We start from the raw sequence: 14,330 nt of genomic DNA on the forward strand, positions 1-14,330 counted from the left end.
TTGTTCTGACCTCATAAGGCACCACTGTGATGAAATTGCAAACCACTCCTATATAAGACCCTGAGCAAGCAGAGGTTTTAGTCCGTTATAGCCCAGGAAGCTTATTTTCGGTGACCTGGTGGACTTGGATTCCTTACCTTGTTTTGGCCATTCTCCTTTTCAATTTCTCACTTTCTAATTTTGTCTGTTTGTCTTGTTTTGTCACTTTTTTGTCTTATTTGTAAGGTGCCATGTTTAACATCTGTGGATACCATTCCCCCCACAGGGGACACTATATTGGAGAGTATCTCCTCCTGAACACCATCCAAAAGGGACCATCATCCGAGGTGCGGTTGGCTCAGCACATACTGACCGGGGCACACGTGATCATCAAGGCGGTTCGACGGAAGGGCATCCCTCGATTTTTTCAAGAAGTCCATTGCTTTAAGAAGGTAAACCACCCTAACATTACCAAATTGTTTGAGGTGCTCGTCACCGAGGAGAAGATCTTCCTAGTGATGGAGAACATCCAAGGAGACAGTTTACTTGAGCACTTGCAGGAGAACGGGACCATGAGCGAGGGAGAAGCCCGCACCATGTTTCGGCAGGTAGTATCGGCGGTCCAATACTGCCACAAAAAGAACATCATCCACAGAGACCTAACACCAGGCAATATTCTAATAGATAATGATATGACGATCAAATTAATTGACTTTGGGTACAGTAGGCAAGTGAAAGACCATATGCTGTCCACCTTCTGTGGCTCCATAGGCTATGCGGCCCCAGAAATGTTGCAGGGTTGTACCTATGATGGGCGAAAGTCTGACGTGTGGAGTTTGGGGGTATTACTATACCATATGCTGACAGGGGTGACACCGTTTGAGGGGGACAACATTACGAAAGTGAAGAGTCAGATACTCAGTGGAGATTACCAGGTACCATCCATATTATCAAAGAAGGCCCAAAATCTTCTAAGAAAATTGCTCACTCTCGACCCTAGAAAAAGACCAACCATGGAAGCCGTGATGAAAGACCCTTGGCTGAATAAGGGCCACAAGAAGATCATGAAGCCGTACAGGGAGCCTCCCAAGGTTAAGGTGGACCCAGCCATAGTAAGAACGATGAATCACCTTGGGTGTAGGCGGGAATCCATCGAGGATTCCTTGGGACACAGAAAATTTGACCGTTTCATGGGCACATATCTAATTCTTACTACAATGAAAACGAAGATGCCAGGCCGCCACATCAAGGTAAAGCCCTTCCGTACCACTTACACCAGTAGCTCCAGTACCACATGCTCGAGCCAAGAGGTTGGTCAGTCACTTACTAAAAAGACCAAAAAGCATTCCATCCCCCCAAACTGCCAGAGGTTTAGGGTGCCCGCCGAACCCATCATAGAAACCAAAGCCGCCTCTTCCTCACAATCCAGCATGGATAACTCCATCTCAAGCACATACAAGATCAATACAATCGAGATCGGTGCCAGCAGCCAGAGCAGCAACAGCAGCACCACCACCACCACCACCAGCAGCAGTGAGGGAGCCGCCCATCAAAGCTCCCCGGCCTGGAGGGAGGTGGCTAGGAGGGCCTTCCAGTGTCTTTTAAGGTTCCTTGGCTGTGGGTCATCCGCCAAGGAGGAACATCATGAAAACACTAACATCAACCCAATATGACTTTAAAGTCATATTGTGGACGGTCAAGCGGACCACAGTCATCTTGAAGGTGAGTAGCTCCAGGAAGGCAGGTCAGTGGTATGGGAGATGAACCAGAGGTTGGAGGCCAACAGCTGAGGGTTGTGCTGGGCTGCATATCTGGCACTTTGGCCAGACGGGGCGGGCTGTGCTGTCTGTTCCTAAAACATAGATAGGAAGGTACTGACAACAGGCCAGGCCTTGAGATGTGGTCTCATGGCCCCTTCCCAGCATGTTGTACTCTATGTTCCTAGAACACATAGATAGGAAGGTACTGATACTGTACTGTGTTGGGAACTAAGGTTTTGTAACTTTGTGGTTTTTGCAAATAAAACACTGTAACTCCTGCAGTCGGCGCTGCATTTCAGCCTTTGCTTCGGCAGGTGCTGTGCCTGTAGTCGCGGGCCAGCTTAATAAAGGCTCCTAAATCTTGATCTGAGTCCCTGGTGGTCGTCTCCGCAGGTCGCCCCGTTACATTTGGAGGCTCCAGTGAGATCGACTCAGGCCGAGTTGCTGCTGGACACCCCGGATGCCCCAGGCGAGGACACTCCAGTCCCTGTCCGAGGTCCCAGGGAGGCGGAGTGTTTTCCTCCCAAAACTGCAATCCGAAAATGACAAGCCACCTGGACCTCCAGCGGGGAGGTAAGAATCTGGTATCTGTCTGTGGAATGTTACCTTTAGAACTCAAAAGAGGGCTGGACGCAGCGGAACCTCGGACGCAGCGGAACAACGGTGTCCGGGGGTCCTGGTCTGGGCAACCTTAGGTTGCATTTGTCTGGTTGGTTTTGTCTTTGTTCTTTGTTTGTGGGAGCGCATCTGTGGAAGCCGTAGCAAGCTTCAGGCTCCAGGTGCGTGGTCGCTGTATGACCCCTAGATGTCTATCCTCTGGTTTGTTATCAGCTGCTAGGCTGGGCAGTTGGTGAGCTCCTCCAGGTGGAACGGTGAGATGACAATGCCCCCCGACTTCCTGCCGCCACCGCCTCAGGACGACTGCATGGCTGCCAGGCTGCCGCTGTTGCCCCCCGCCCTGCCCGCATCACACTCACCGAGGACATCACAACCTTACCGGGCCGTCGTCATCATAGCATACATGGTCAGGTAACTATGGCTGATTTTGTGGGAGAAATCAAGTATAGACTTCCTGGTGATAAGCTGATACAAATTTTTCAGCATGATCAGTGTCAACCTTTTAGAGTTATTTCTTTGACTCCTATGGAGAATGCAATGACTGTTTTTACTGATGGCTCCGGAAAGACTGGTATAGCTGGGATTTGCTGGTATGAGCATGAAAGCTGAAAAAATTTATTACTAAAGGATATTCCAGCCTCCAGCGAGCGTAGGTTGGAACTGTGATTTTAGCATTACAACACTTTCCCAATACTCCATTAAATATTATCAGTAACTCTCAATATGCAGTTCAACATGGTCAAAAAATTCCTAAGGCTGCTCTTACTGCTAGGGATGAGCAGCTGCTTTTACTATTTCATCAGAGCTCACTCCACTTTAAAGGCTATGTTGTTAAAACAAAAAAGGGGGAGTAGAAGCATGACCCCTAGAGACAGACTGAATAGGGCAATCTATTCTTTAAAATTTTTGAATCAGCAGCATGAGGAGACAGCTGCTGAAAGGCACTATATTCCTCAAGAAAAGAAGCCTCACCCTAAAGTCTGGTATCGGGACCAGGAGTCCTCCATATGGAAGGGTCTGGTAGAGCTACTAACTTGGGGAAGAGGGTATGCTTATGTTTCTCTCCCTACAGGACCTTTGTGGCTGCCAGCAGAGCGGATGAAGCCCTAACACGAGGTTCAAGGCGCAGACAATGGTGACCGAGTTCGAGATCGGGTCCATAGTGGAGAAGATGGCAGGTTTGATCCTGCAGGACACACCCCAGTGGAGGTGTCTTCAGACAGAGATGGCTCCTCCTATCACCTGGGGATCTTTGAAGAGATTGGATGCGGAAGGTCAGAGCATAATGAATGATGAGGGGATGGAGGATCACCATCACCGACAGACACGTTTCCTGATATGCTTGGCCATCATCACCCACATCTCCTCGTGAGGGATGATATTGGCCTTGATCACTTTAGCTGGACTTTGAAGGCAATAAATATGTTAGAATGGCAAACAAAGGCCGCCATTGGCCATTCGCCTGCTTTTTGTGTTGGTGTCTTATTTTCCACTTCCACATTTGTTGTCTTTGTCAAAATGGGTCAGGGTCAGTCGTCTTCGTCGACCCACTATCAGTGAGGCCCACTCCAAATGAGTGGAAGGGGAGCTTGATCACCTCCTGGGAAGCCATAGAGCTCCCTTAGGCAATTAGTCAGGAATTGGGAATTAGGATTTGGATAGATTGTTTAAACTCTGAGTGAATGTCTGGTGAAAGTGTGTGAGTGTGGAGAGAGAGGGCCTGCCATCTCCTCTCCTCTGTGTGGCTCCACGACTTCGGTTATGGAGTCTGAGTGGGCCCCAACCTGGGGTTCCGAGATTCCTCATATGGCATAACGGTGACTCACCCCCACTTGGAGGTGACCAGGCCCGGGGTTTATACGGGTGCACCTTAGCTAAGACGAATCTAAGCTCCCAATGGATGCAGCCAGGCAGGCATCTGCGTGAGGATCTGTGAAAACAGGTCACCCCCTCCCTTGTCTGTTTCTCACCACCGATCATCATGGGGTCGGGACAAAGTAAACCCACTGTTCTCAATTGCATGTTGAAAATTTTAAAAAGGGATTCAATTGAGTAATTTTGAGTGAACAGCTGTTTGTTTGTGTAGGACTAGCCAATTTGCTACCGAGAAGGGGGACTGGACTCAGTCTTAACTCCTCTGGTTGGTTCTCACCAAGACATTGGTCAAGAATTCTGTTCTTGGCCCTAACCGGTTTGGCTCAGTGGATAGAGAATCGGCCTGCGGACTGAAAGGTCCCAGGTTAAATTCCAGCTAAGGGCATGTACCTTGGTTGTAGGCACATCTCCAGTGGGAGGTGTGCAGGAGGCAGCTAATCCATGTTTCTCTCTCATCCATGTTTCCAACTCTCTATCCCTCTCCCTTCCTCTCTGTGAAAAATCAATAAAATATATTTTTTTAAAAAAAGAATTCTGTTCTGGGACATGGGTGCCAGGAGTGCCCCCATGCCCATCTGGGGAATTGGGCATTGTTCCATTTATCTGCTCAGCTAGTCTACTGAGAGAGTGTGAGTACGGTTATTTGTCTGTCTTGGCTGCTCATTAACGGGTCTTTGTGAAGTGAGAGCTACTTTGATTTATTCTGCGTTTCTGTTCATTAGTCTGGCTAAATGTTTGGGCTGGACCCATGATGGCCTGCAAAAGTCTCTAGCAACTGCAAGATTTATTTTTCTCAGAGTCTTTTGCTCACTATTACAGAGGGAATCAGCCCACTTAGCTAATAAAAATTTCTATCAGTTGCTCTTACCTTGGTTGTAAATTCGCTGTATTAAATTGAAATTCTGAAGTTCTGGGGTAGATTTAAAGGCTAAAACAAAGGCTGGCTAGGTTCCAAGATTGCTTGGTTCTGAGATTGCTTGTAAGAAAAGCAAGAGAAAAGTCTTTTCAAGTTAACTATTTGCTTAGCAAATTAACAAAGTAGTAAATTTCAAAGAACAAAGAACTTATTTAACTCTCTAGTGACCCCATTAACCCTGGTTGTATGTTTGGTTTAACTTACCGTTTTATTAGGATCCTCATAGAGGACATAACCTGGTCTTTCCCTTCCTCCCTCATCCTGATTCTGACAGCATCTGTAACTGAATTAAATATCTTTTCTTCCAGGAGGCCCTCCAGGCTTTCAGTCTGCAAAGAATCTTCCTATACTCCCTTGTCCTCATCCGCTATCTTTCCAGGCGGACAAAGCATCATTTTTCTCCACAGGTAGGATCACAGCCTCTGAGAGGTGGACATCCCCTGAGAGGTCCCAGACTGTGAGAGGGCTCAGGCCGGGCTGAGGGATCCTACCCCCCCCCTGAAATTTTGTGCACCAGGCTTCTAGTGATTTTATATGTAAGTGAGAAGGCTACTAGCAGCCTTGGCTATTATTCAGGAGGGAATAATGGATAAAAGAAAGGTTGTGTGCCTCCTCAGCCTCAGCTAGCTAACCATATAGTGAGCCACAAGCTTAATGTTAGTCCTGAATATATAGAAGAGAAAGAGGGTGTACAGATTTAATGTTTTTGTTTTCAGCCTGGATGATGTGATTTGTTTGGTTGCCTTAAAACCAGCAGTCACTGTGCATTCATTCTAGTATTGCTTCCTCTTCTTCTTACTTCCTACCACACCAGAGAATTATAAGATCGATGACAGAGGATGGGTTTAAACAAGGTGAGGTAAAAATGAACACCAGAAAGAGGAAAAAGCTGACAAATTCTTCCGACTTAAATATAGAACTGAGAGCCAGAGGTGTAGCAACCTCGTCAGTCTCCTAGGTATTCTGCTTTTATTCTTGACCAATTAATATATGAAAACAAGGTTCCATTTAATGTCTTGATTGGATGAGTCTTGCCCTAATAGAGATTGCCACTGTGTTGATTACAGAGAAAATAGATGTAGCATAATGGATTCAGGGTTATATCCAAGAGTAGATTTGCATTCATGATATGTATGTGATAATCATCTTTCAAAAGCCTTTTATGGTTGATTTATAGATGGTAAAGTTTGGGATCATTTTAATGAGGACCAGCATGATAGAAATTTAGCCTCCCTCTTGGGCTCAATTTGAAGTTCAAGAATTCATGAGAAAGCCCATTTTTCTAGGAGGTTCTCTCGGATCCAACACAGAAATGTTAAATAGTATCTACATTTAAAACTATGACAATAATGATTATTTTACGTTTATACAGTATCATATACTATATAAAATACCTTTATCATTTCCTAAACTCTGTTACATGGTATTTCTTCATGGCTTAACTGTGACAAAACTGCATAAAAAGAAAGAGAGAGAGAGAGAGAGAGAGAGAGAGAGAGAGAGAGAGAGAATTATTGTTCTGCTAGAGAAAATAAAAGCACAGAAAGTCATAATTGACTTGACTCTGGGTACTGTTCATTTGGTTCTGATGTTATGATCCTAATTACCTAAGACCTATCTCCAAGGCAGGCAGCCCTCATTTTATTATTCACTGCTTGATAATCTTCTGAGTAATGTGTAGACTTGTTTGCTTATTCAAATGCTAGGAGAAGGTACTTTCCATTCTTCATTCTTTACCCCTATGGAATCCTTTCTGTGCAGTGCTTTATGGTCTTCACTGAATCTTCAGCTCTTTTAAAGAATTGGTATCTTTGTTGTTTGGGATTGGGTGGTGTTCACAATTACTGAGTGCCCTCCAGGAATTAGACTCTTAGTGTGAATTTGGTGGCAGAGATTAATGACAGATGAAGATGTTATCAACACAACAAAGCAAAACAAAATAAGACCAGAGTCTTCTCTGCAGCCAAGGTCTTCAAGTTGTCATAAAAATGAAATAGAAATTCGCTTCTTATAAATCTAGAAGTAGAAATTGAAAATATTTCTTAATGATGGACAGGGACTGTTATAGTCTTACTAGAGTCCTGGTGCACGAAATTCGTGCATAGGTAGGGTCCCTAGGCCTGGCCAGCAATCAGGGCCAATCTGTGGGGCAACCAGTGGGGCAATCAGGGGGCACCCACTAGCACTTGCCTAGGCTGGCCTAGGGCCTGAGGGCTGGGGGTAGCTCCTGTGGTGAGTGTGTGCCCCATGGTGGTTAATGCGTGTCATACGACCTGTCATTCTGTAGGTCATTCCACTGATCAGTTGACTTGCATATTAGGCTTTTATTATATAGGATTTCTTATATAAGATCGACTACTTTCCATGTTTCATTTTTCCATGGAAATCACTTTTCAAACTTTTGCTAGGAGGGGTTTCACTAATAGCTGCTGGGAAAACCAGTTTTGAGTTTATTTGGTGTCTAGGGCATTAAAATGTGACAACTGGAAATTATAATGTCAGGAGTGAGACGAAGCTTATGGCTTTTCTTTTTCAGTTCAGTTTTCTGTTATTTTTGAATAAAATTTGTCATCTCTTTAGATTTCAGATTAGTTGAGTTTCAATGGATAGTAGATTTGCAGGCTTGTCATTGATATAATTTCTCATACAATTGATGTTCGAATGCTGGGTCAATGAACTATTATTCTTTAAAAAATAATTCATGTTACTCATATTTATTAGAAATGACCCTATTCATCAAATTTTAACAAAACTATCAACTACTTCAAAATCTGAAATTTTAGTGTATTAACTTTGTTTAAAGTTACAAATTTGTAAAGTTGCTATTTCCTTTTCCTGTTATTACAAATTACAGATTTATTTTAGTGTTTGAAAAGAACAGTGGTTAATTTAGTCTTGTCTTTTTAGAGATAATAAAGCTCAGAGATTAAGAGTCTTCTCAAAGTTATATTACTAATTGATAGCAGAGCCAGACATAGGGCTCTATTTTTCATAATATTTTCTAATTTTCTATATCTGCTTTTAAAAAGTATAAAATTACAGGAATTAATTTATATCTATTAATATCTTCTATTTATATCTTAATCTGCAGTTAAGTGTGAGAAATCTGTTAACCCAAACCAGTGAAAATAAGATCTTTTGAATATATTCTTTCCAATAAGCTTAGTTATACTTAATAAACACATCAGCTGATATATAAATGAGATGTCAGCACAATGTTTATTTAAAAATATTACTCATTGAATCATATGCATGTCATTGCTTCTAGTGTGTTCTTGTTTTGTTAATTTGCTTAGTTCTTGAATACAGGTAAAGGTAGTTACTTTTTTCTTACCTCGGACATGATTATTTAAAAATTTCAAAGTTTCTTATTCTTATCTTGTTAAACGCAGACCCACTATCTATGTCATGTGTAATGCTCTAAATTTCCCTACATAGTGAATTGAACACTTTTCATGTGGACAATGTTAAGCCTTCAGGTTTAGAAAGCTAGGAACAAGTTAATGAAATATATTTTTTCTTTTGTAAACTTTGCCAGTTATCAAAAGCAAAATTAAAAATGTATTTATCAGTTATATTCAACAAAATACATAAGCTAGAAATGGACATCCTGGGTGAAAACCAAAAAACCCATTTAAAGAAGTGTTATTGATATTATTATTATTATTTCTTTTTGGAAAAAAGTCAAAAGTTTATTCTACTTAGTATTAAGAATTTTTACATTAAATATATAGTAATTCATTTATCAGAAAATGATACCAGGAACTATGAGAAGTACTTGCATTCATTACACAATGACTATAACTAGAAAATCTCAAATGCAACTAAACAGCTACGCTATATATATAGCTCTTGTTCTGGGCTAACGTACATGTCAGTTTAATATGGAACTGCATTATGGGTGTTAGAAAGGCAGCCATAGTTATATTTTGACTTTTCTTCTAGATGCTTAAGGCAGCAGTTCAAGCATATTAAGTGAAGGTAGTTAAAATTTAATGATAATTAATACAATTTGCATACACTGTTTAATGCTTCCTACATGGAATGAAACCAGTGTTATTTAATTGGTGTTTACAGAAACACACTACACACAGATAACTAAAAAAAACAAAACAACTATCGAAAGCAATCATTCTAAATGTCCTATGGTAACAGTAAAAATGCAAATATACCATAGAACTAAAGTAACAGCACTACTTGATTTATAGGACAAAGGTGACTGGCTCCAACACAAAGCTAAGCCTGCATCAGTCATTCTAATCATAATGGCTTGTAAAAGCATCAGGTTTCCAGTAGAGAAACTAATCTATGAAAGTAAGTCTCTTGATTTTGAGAGTTTCACATCTGTAAAACCAGGATAAGGCTACAACTATTTTGAAGTCTGAACAATTATTATCAGATCAAACAGTTAGATTCCCAGCCATACTGTAAGACAGAAAGGACCTCATGCAGCATATGCTCTCTGGCTCCTAGGAAGCTTCCTGTGCATAATATCGAGTGAAGTTGCCAAAGAAGTAAACTGGAGAAGTTCAGCCAAGTTTCCATTGTGTCGTGACTTTTAAACCTCAGGAATGGTGTGGTCCATCAGGCTTTTGATAATGCTTGGTGTCATCCGTTTAATAATATGTTCAAAGATAAAAGCAGGCATGATTGTAATAGTAACTATAGTCCCAGATGTTGACAATATGTCTGCAACTTGAGAGTCCTTCAACCCAATGACATTCTGTCCATTAATTTCACAGATGTTATGTTCTGTGAGAAGACCATTTCTGGCTGCAGAACTGTCTTTTACTATGGATGTTATTTTTCCATTTTTAAAGATAAAACCAACATGCCCGGTACTATCCTTATGCATAGTAATTGAGCGTTCAAAGGGCCTGTCACGAATAGTCATAGTAATCTTCTCTCCAAAAGCCTGCTTGAGCACCTTGTGTGCTTTATCAGAGCTCCAGTCTGCACAGTTTTCCCTGTTGATCTGCAGCACTTGGTCCCCGAATCTCAGACCATCTAATGAGGCTGGAGAATTTGCCTGGACAAGCTGAACAAATATGCCATTATCTATAGATTTAAGTCTGAGCCCAATTTTTCCATCTTGATCCTTGCACAAAATGACTTCACGAATCCCTTGCTTAATTTCTGCTCTACGAATGCCAACATCATTACCAGTTACAGGAGCCACCATATAGTTCATATTGGAAGGTCTTGCTACCAACCCCTGAGTTGGTGCTCCAGGGACCATGGCCATATTTGCCTCTATTTCTTCTCCATTTAAACTGAGGCCCATGTAGTGAGAAAGCTCCGGATACAATTTAGGATAGAGATTTCCATCTTGAGAGATGGGAGCAGATGCTTCAGACAAAATTGCTGGGTTGGCAGGGTTTGCAGAAAAGGCACTTTGAGCCTGAATTACCTTCAGATCCTCAAGAGATGGGTACAGAGACATTTTTGCAGGATTTTTCGAGGCCGCAGGGAACCACTCGCCGCCGCCACTGCCCCCGGTCACTAGCCTGATATTATTATAATTAGGTAGTTATTAGTAATAGAAAAGGAGCAAAGGGATGGCCAAACATTATAGGCATGGCATTTGGGAAGCTTCATCAGGAAGCTGCAATTTCACACTTCTGGGGAATACTGGCTCATTCCCTGCAGATCACTCGGCGGTAGGTGTGTGGGGGGAGAAGGGGTCCAATAAAGGGAAGATAGAGGCATGCCCAGTAAAGTTGGGATGACATTGGGAAGATACTAGCCTGACAATCACACCTGGGACAGAGATGATTGGCCAGAATGGGCACGGCCACTGCAAACAAAGATTGGGGAATACATAGTCCATTAAACAAATGAGTTCACTCTCTTGGGCTCTTGTAGCTCTTGTGCTCTTGGCTCATGGGACTCTATTGTTTTGCTGCTGCCTGTGTTTCCTCTATAGCCATGTGGCCCTGTGGATCCACATATAATGGACTAATGGGCTGCAGCGGGAGAACACAAGCTAAGCTAGCCTGATGCTGGACTGGACCCAGCCCAACATGGAAAGGAAACTCTGGACATTGGATCTGATTTTAGCTCTACTGAGGCCCCAGTTACACTTCTTTTATGACTGGAATAAGGGAAATAAGGACTTTGGAAACCCAGGGATATAATTCCACAGAAATAAAGCTTTTACTATATCATATCCTCCTGTGGAGGCCTCCAGAAATGCTTATTCCAGTGGTACCCCCAAGAACCCTACTTCTAGCCCTAACCAGTTTGGCTCAGTGGATGGAACGTCAGCCTGCAGACTGAAAGGTCCCAGGTTCGATTCTGGTCAAGGGCATGTACCTTGGTTGCGGGCACATCCCCAGTGAGGGGTGTGCAGGAGGCAGCTGATCGATGTTTTTCTCTCATCGATGTTTCTAACTCTCTATCCTTCTCCCTCCTCTCTGTAAAAATTCAATAAAATATATTTTTTAAAAAAGAACCCTACTTCTATTAGCAACTAGGGGAGAAGAGGCCTTATCCCACCCTGTAACATTATGTACAGCAAATGCCTTGAGAGACAGGTCTTGGAAGGACAGGGTTTTGTTTTTAATGTGAATTTTAAAGGTTAACTATATCTAGTTAGCCCTATAGAAATACAGGATTCTGTTATTCATAAATATTACTAACCATTTTAAAGTAAATAAATTCATTCTTTTTTTTTTTTTTTTAAATATATTTTATTGATTTTTTACAGAGAGGAAGGGAGAGAGATAGAGAGTTAGAAACATCGATGAGAGAGAAACATCGATCAGCCGCCTCCTGCACATCCCCCACTGGGGATGTGCCCGCAACCAAGGTACATGCCCTTGACCGGAATCGAACCTGGGACCCTTCAGTCCGCAGGCCGACGCTCTATCCACTGAGCCAAACCGGTTTCGGCAAATAAATTCATTCTTATTTCCTGTTTCTCTCATTGTTGGAGACCACCTATCATCTTCACTAGCAGAGAAGAGTAGAGACCCCCAAAAGCTAGTGACCTTTGAAGCCCTAGCAAAGGTCAGAGCTGTGCACCACCCAGTTAATCTAGATACCACCCAGTTAATCTAGATAATGGTAGCTGAAGCATCATCCCCACCTTAATTCACTTAATTCCTTAGATACTCATGTAAATCCTTGTTGATTATTGTTGACAAGTAGCCCGGTGCACAAAATTCGTGCACTGGGGTAGGGGCGGGGGAAGGGGCCCCACAGTCTGGCCTTCACCCTCTCCAATGGAGCTGTTATCTGTTAAAAGTGTGGGCACAAACAGGTAGTTGGACCCCTCAGGGAATGTCCAACTACCTGTTTGTGCCCACACTTTTAACAGATAACAGCTCCTTTCTTATCCTTAAAACCATTGGAATTAGTAGGTATTCAAAGTGTGTATACATTTTGGGGGGACACCCTATATATCTCTAGTCAGTAGTGAAAGAAACCTACACCAGATTTGGAACCCCCAGAGAGGGAACCTTGCTCACTCCCCACATGTCTCCCCACTTTACTTTCCACCTTCGTGGGCAGCAGGAGAATCAATGTTTTCTCTCATTCATTCCGAAAAGCACGCCCTGTCACCCGCTACCCGGCAGGAGTTTGCTAGGCCCCAAGCAAGCGAGGCTCAGTCAGGGCAGCCTTCACTCATGGGTGCTGGCACCCAAAGTGCACATTCCTCCTCTACAGTCACCCCGACTACCCCACTGTTTCACTGAGAGGACAGAATTCCTCTCTGCCTCTGGGCTCTTGATCTTGAACGCTGACCAAAGGCACCTCAGAGAGGGCCATCTTGCCCACCAGGTGTGTCTGTCTGCACCTGCTCCTGCCTCAGCACCTGCATTAACTCCCCATAGAGGTGATCTCGTAGCTGCACTGGCCTCCGTGGGAACAGGGCATCACCACTCCGCCCTCTCACTGTCATCTCACAGGCGCCCACCCTCAGCACCCAGAACACCCACTCTCCAAAGGATGTGAGCACATCAGAGGGGATGTGGCACATCCTGTGGGGGTGTTAGGCATGCTGGGTTGATGGAAGTGCTGTGGAGAGGCGGGGGAACTTGTGCACGCCTTGGTTTGCAACTGTTGCAGGCGTGGGAGGGTGACAGTGTGCTGGGGGATGTTCACATGCCAGGGGGTATGTGCACACCGGAGGCCTCTGGCTTTGCAGATCCGCAAATCCCCGTGGTCCGGCCAGGAGAATGTCAGTCTGGCCCGCCACGGTGGCTGTCCCTGCGATCCTGCACCTTCTGGGCCAGGAGGTGAATCTTCCATAGTCACTCCTGGGCACTGATGGCTGCCTCCCTGCGGTGAAGGGTCACGGATCCGAGTTCGGGGACCATGCAAAGCCTCAAGCGCTGCCTCCCCCGCCCCCCCGTGGACAGACTCAAGCACTGACCCCCACCTGGTAGGGTCACAGATTCGAGTCCCGGACTGCAGACAGCCTCCCGTGCTGCTCCCCTGTCCACCAGGTCACAGATCCGGGGCCCGGGACCGCGGACAGCCTCAAGCACTGGCCCCCGCCTGGCAGGGTCACAGATCCGGGTCCCGGGACAGTGGACAGCCTCAAGCATTGTCTCCCTGCCCGGCAGAGTCACAGATCTGAGTCCTGGACTGTGGACAGCCTCCCACGGTGCCCCCCACCCAGCAGGGTGACAGATCCAGGTCCTAGGACAGCGGACAGGCTCAAGCACTCCCCCCCGCCTGGCAGGGTCATAGATCCGGGTCCCAGACAGCAGACAGCTTTGCCTACTGCCGCCTGCCGTCAGTATGCAAATTAGCCACCATCTTGTTGCTTCAGGGTGAGGGTCCCCACTGGGGTCCCTGGCCAGTCTGGGTGAGGGGCTGAGGGCTGTTTTCAGGCTGTCAGGTGACTGAAGCTCCAAACCTCTCCTTTTTTTCTTTTTTTTTTATTCTGGCATTTATTTACCTTCTATGCCTGTCACTGGAGCTGAGAGCCAGCTTTCTCTCTGAGGCTCGGCTGCTGAAAGCAGGTTTCTGGCCTTTGTTTACCTTCTGTATTTGAAACTTTGTTGCGACTCCAGCTCTGAGATCCCAGCTGACTGAAAACAGGTTACTGGGGTTTTGTTTAGTTTCTATATTTGTTACAATGTTTCAAACTGCAAGCTCAGAGGCCGGCAGCGCAGGCGGGAAACATTGGAGTCCTCCGTCACTGAAGCAAGCAAGCCTCATGTTAGCTT

At 44.5% G+C, this 14,330-nt stretch overlaps 2 pseudogenes; one reads left to right on the forward strand and one right to left on the reverse strand.

The window, feature by feature from the left end:
• Nucleotides 1–230: 230 nt before the first annotated feature.
• On the forward strand, nucleotides 231–2,285 carry LOC102441024 (annotated as a pseudogene).
• A 6,887-nt stretch (nucleotides 2,286–9,172) lies between these two features.
• LOC102439771 lies at nucleotides 9,173–10,649 on the reverse strand (annotated as a pseudogene).
• Between the last annotated feature and the right edge of the window lie 3,681 nt (nucleotides 10,650–14,330).

Source organism: Myotis lucifugus, unplaced genomic scaffold (genome assembly GCF_000147115.1).
Source record: "Myotis lucifugus unplaced genomic scaffold, Myoluc2.0 scaffold_149, whole genome shotgun sequence".
Lineage (NCBI taxonomy): Eukaryota > Metazoa > Chordata > Mammalia > Chiroptera > Vespertilionidae > Myotis > Myotis lucifugus.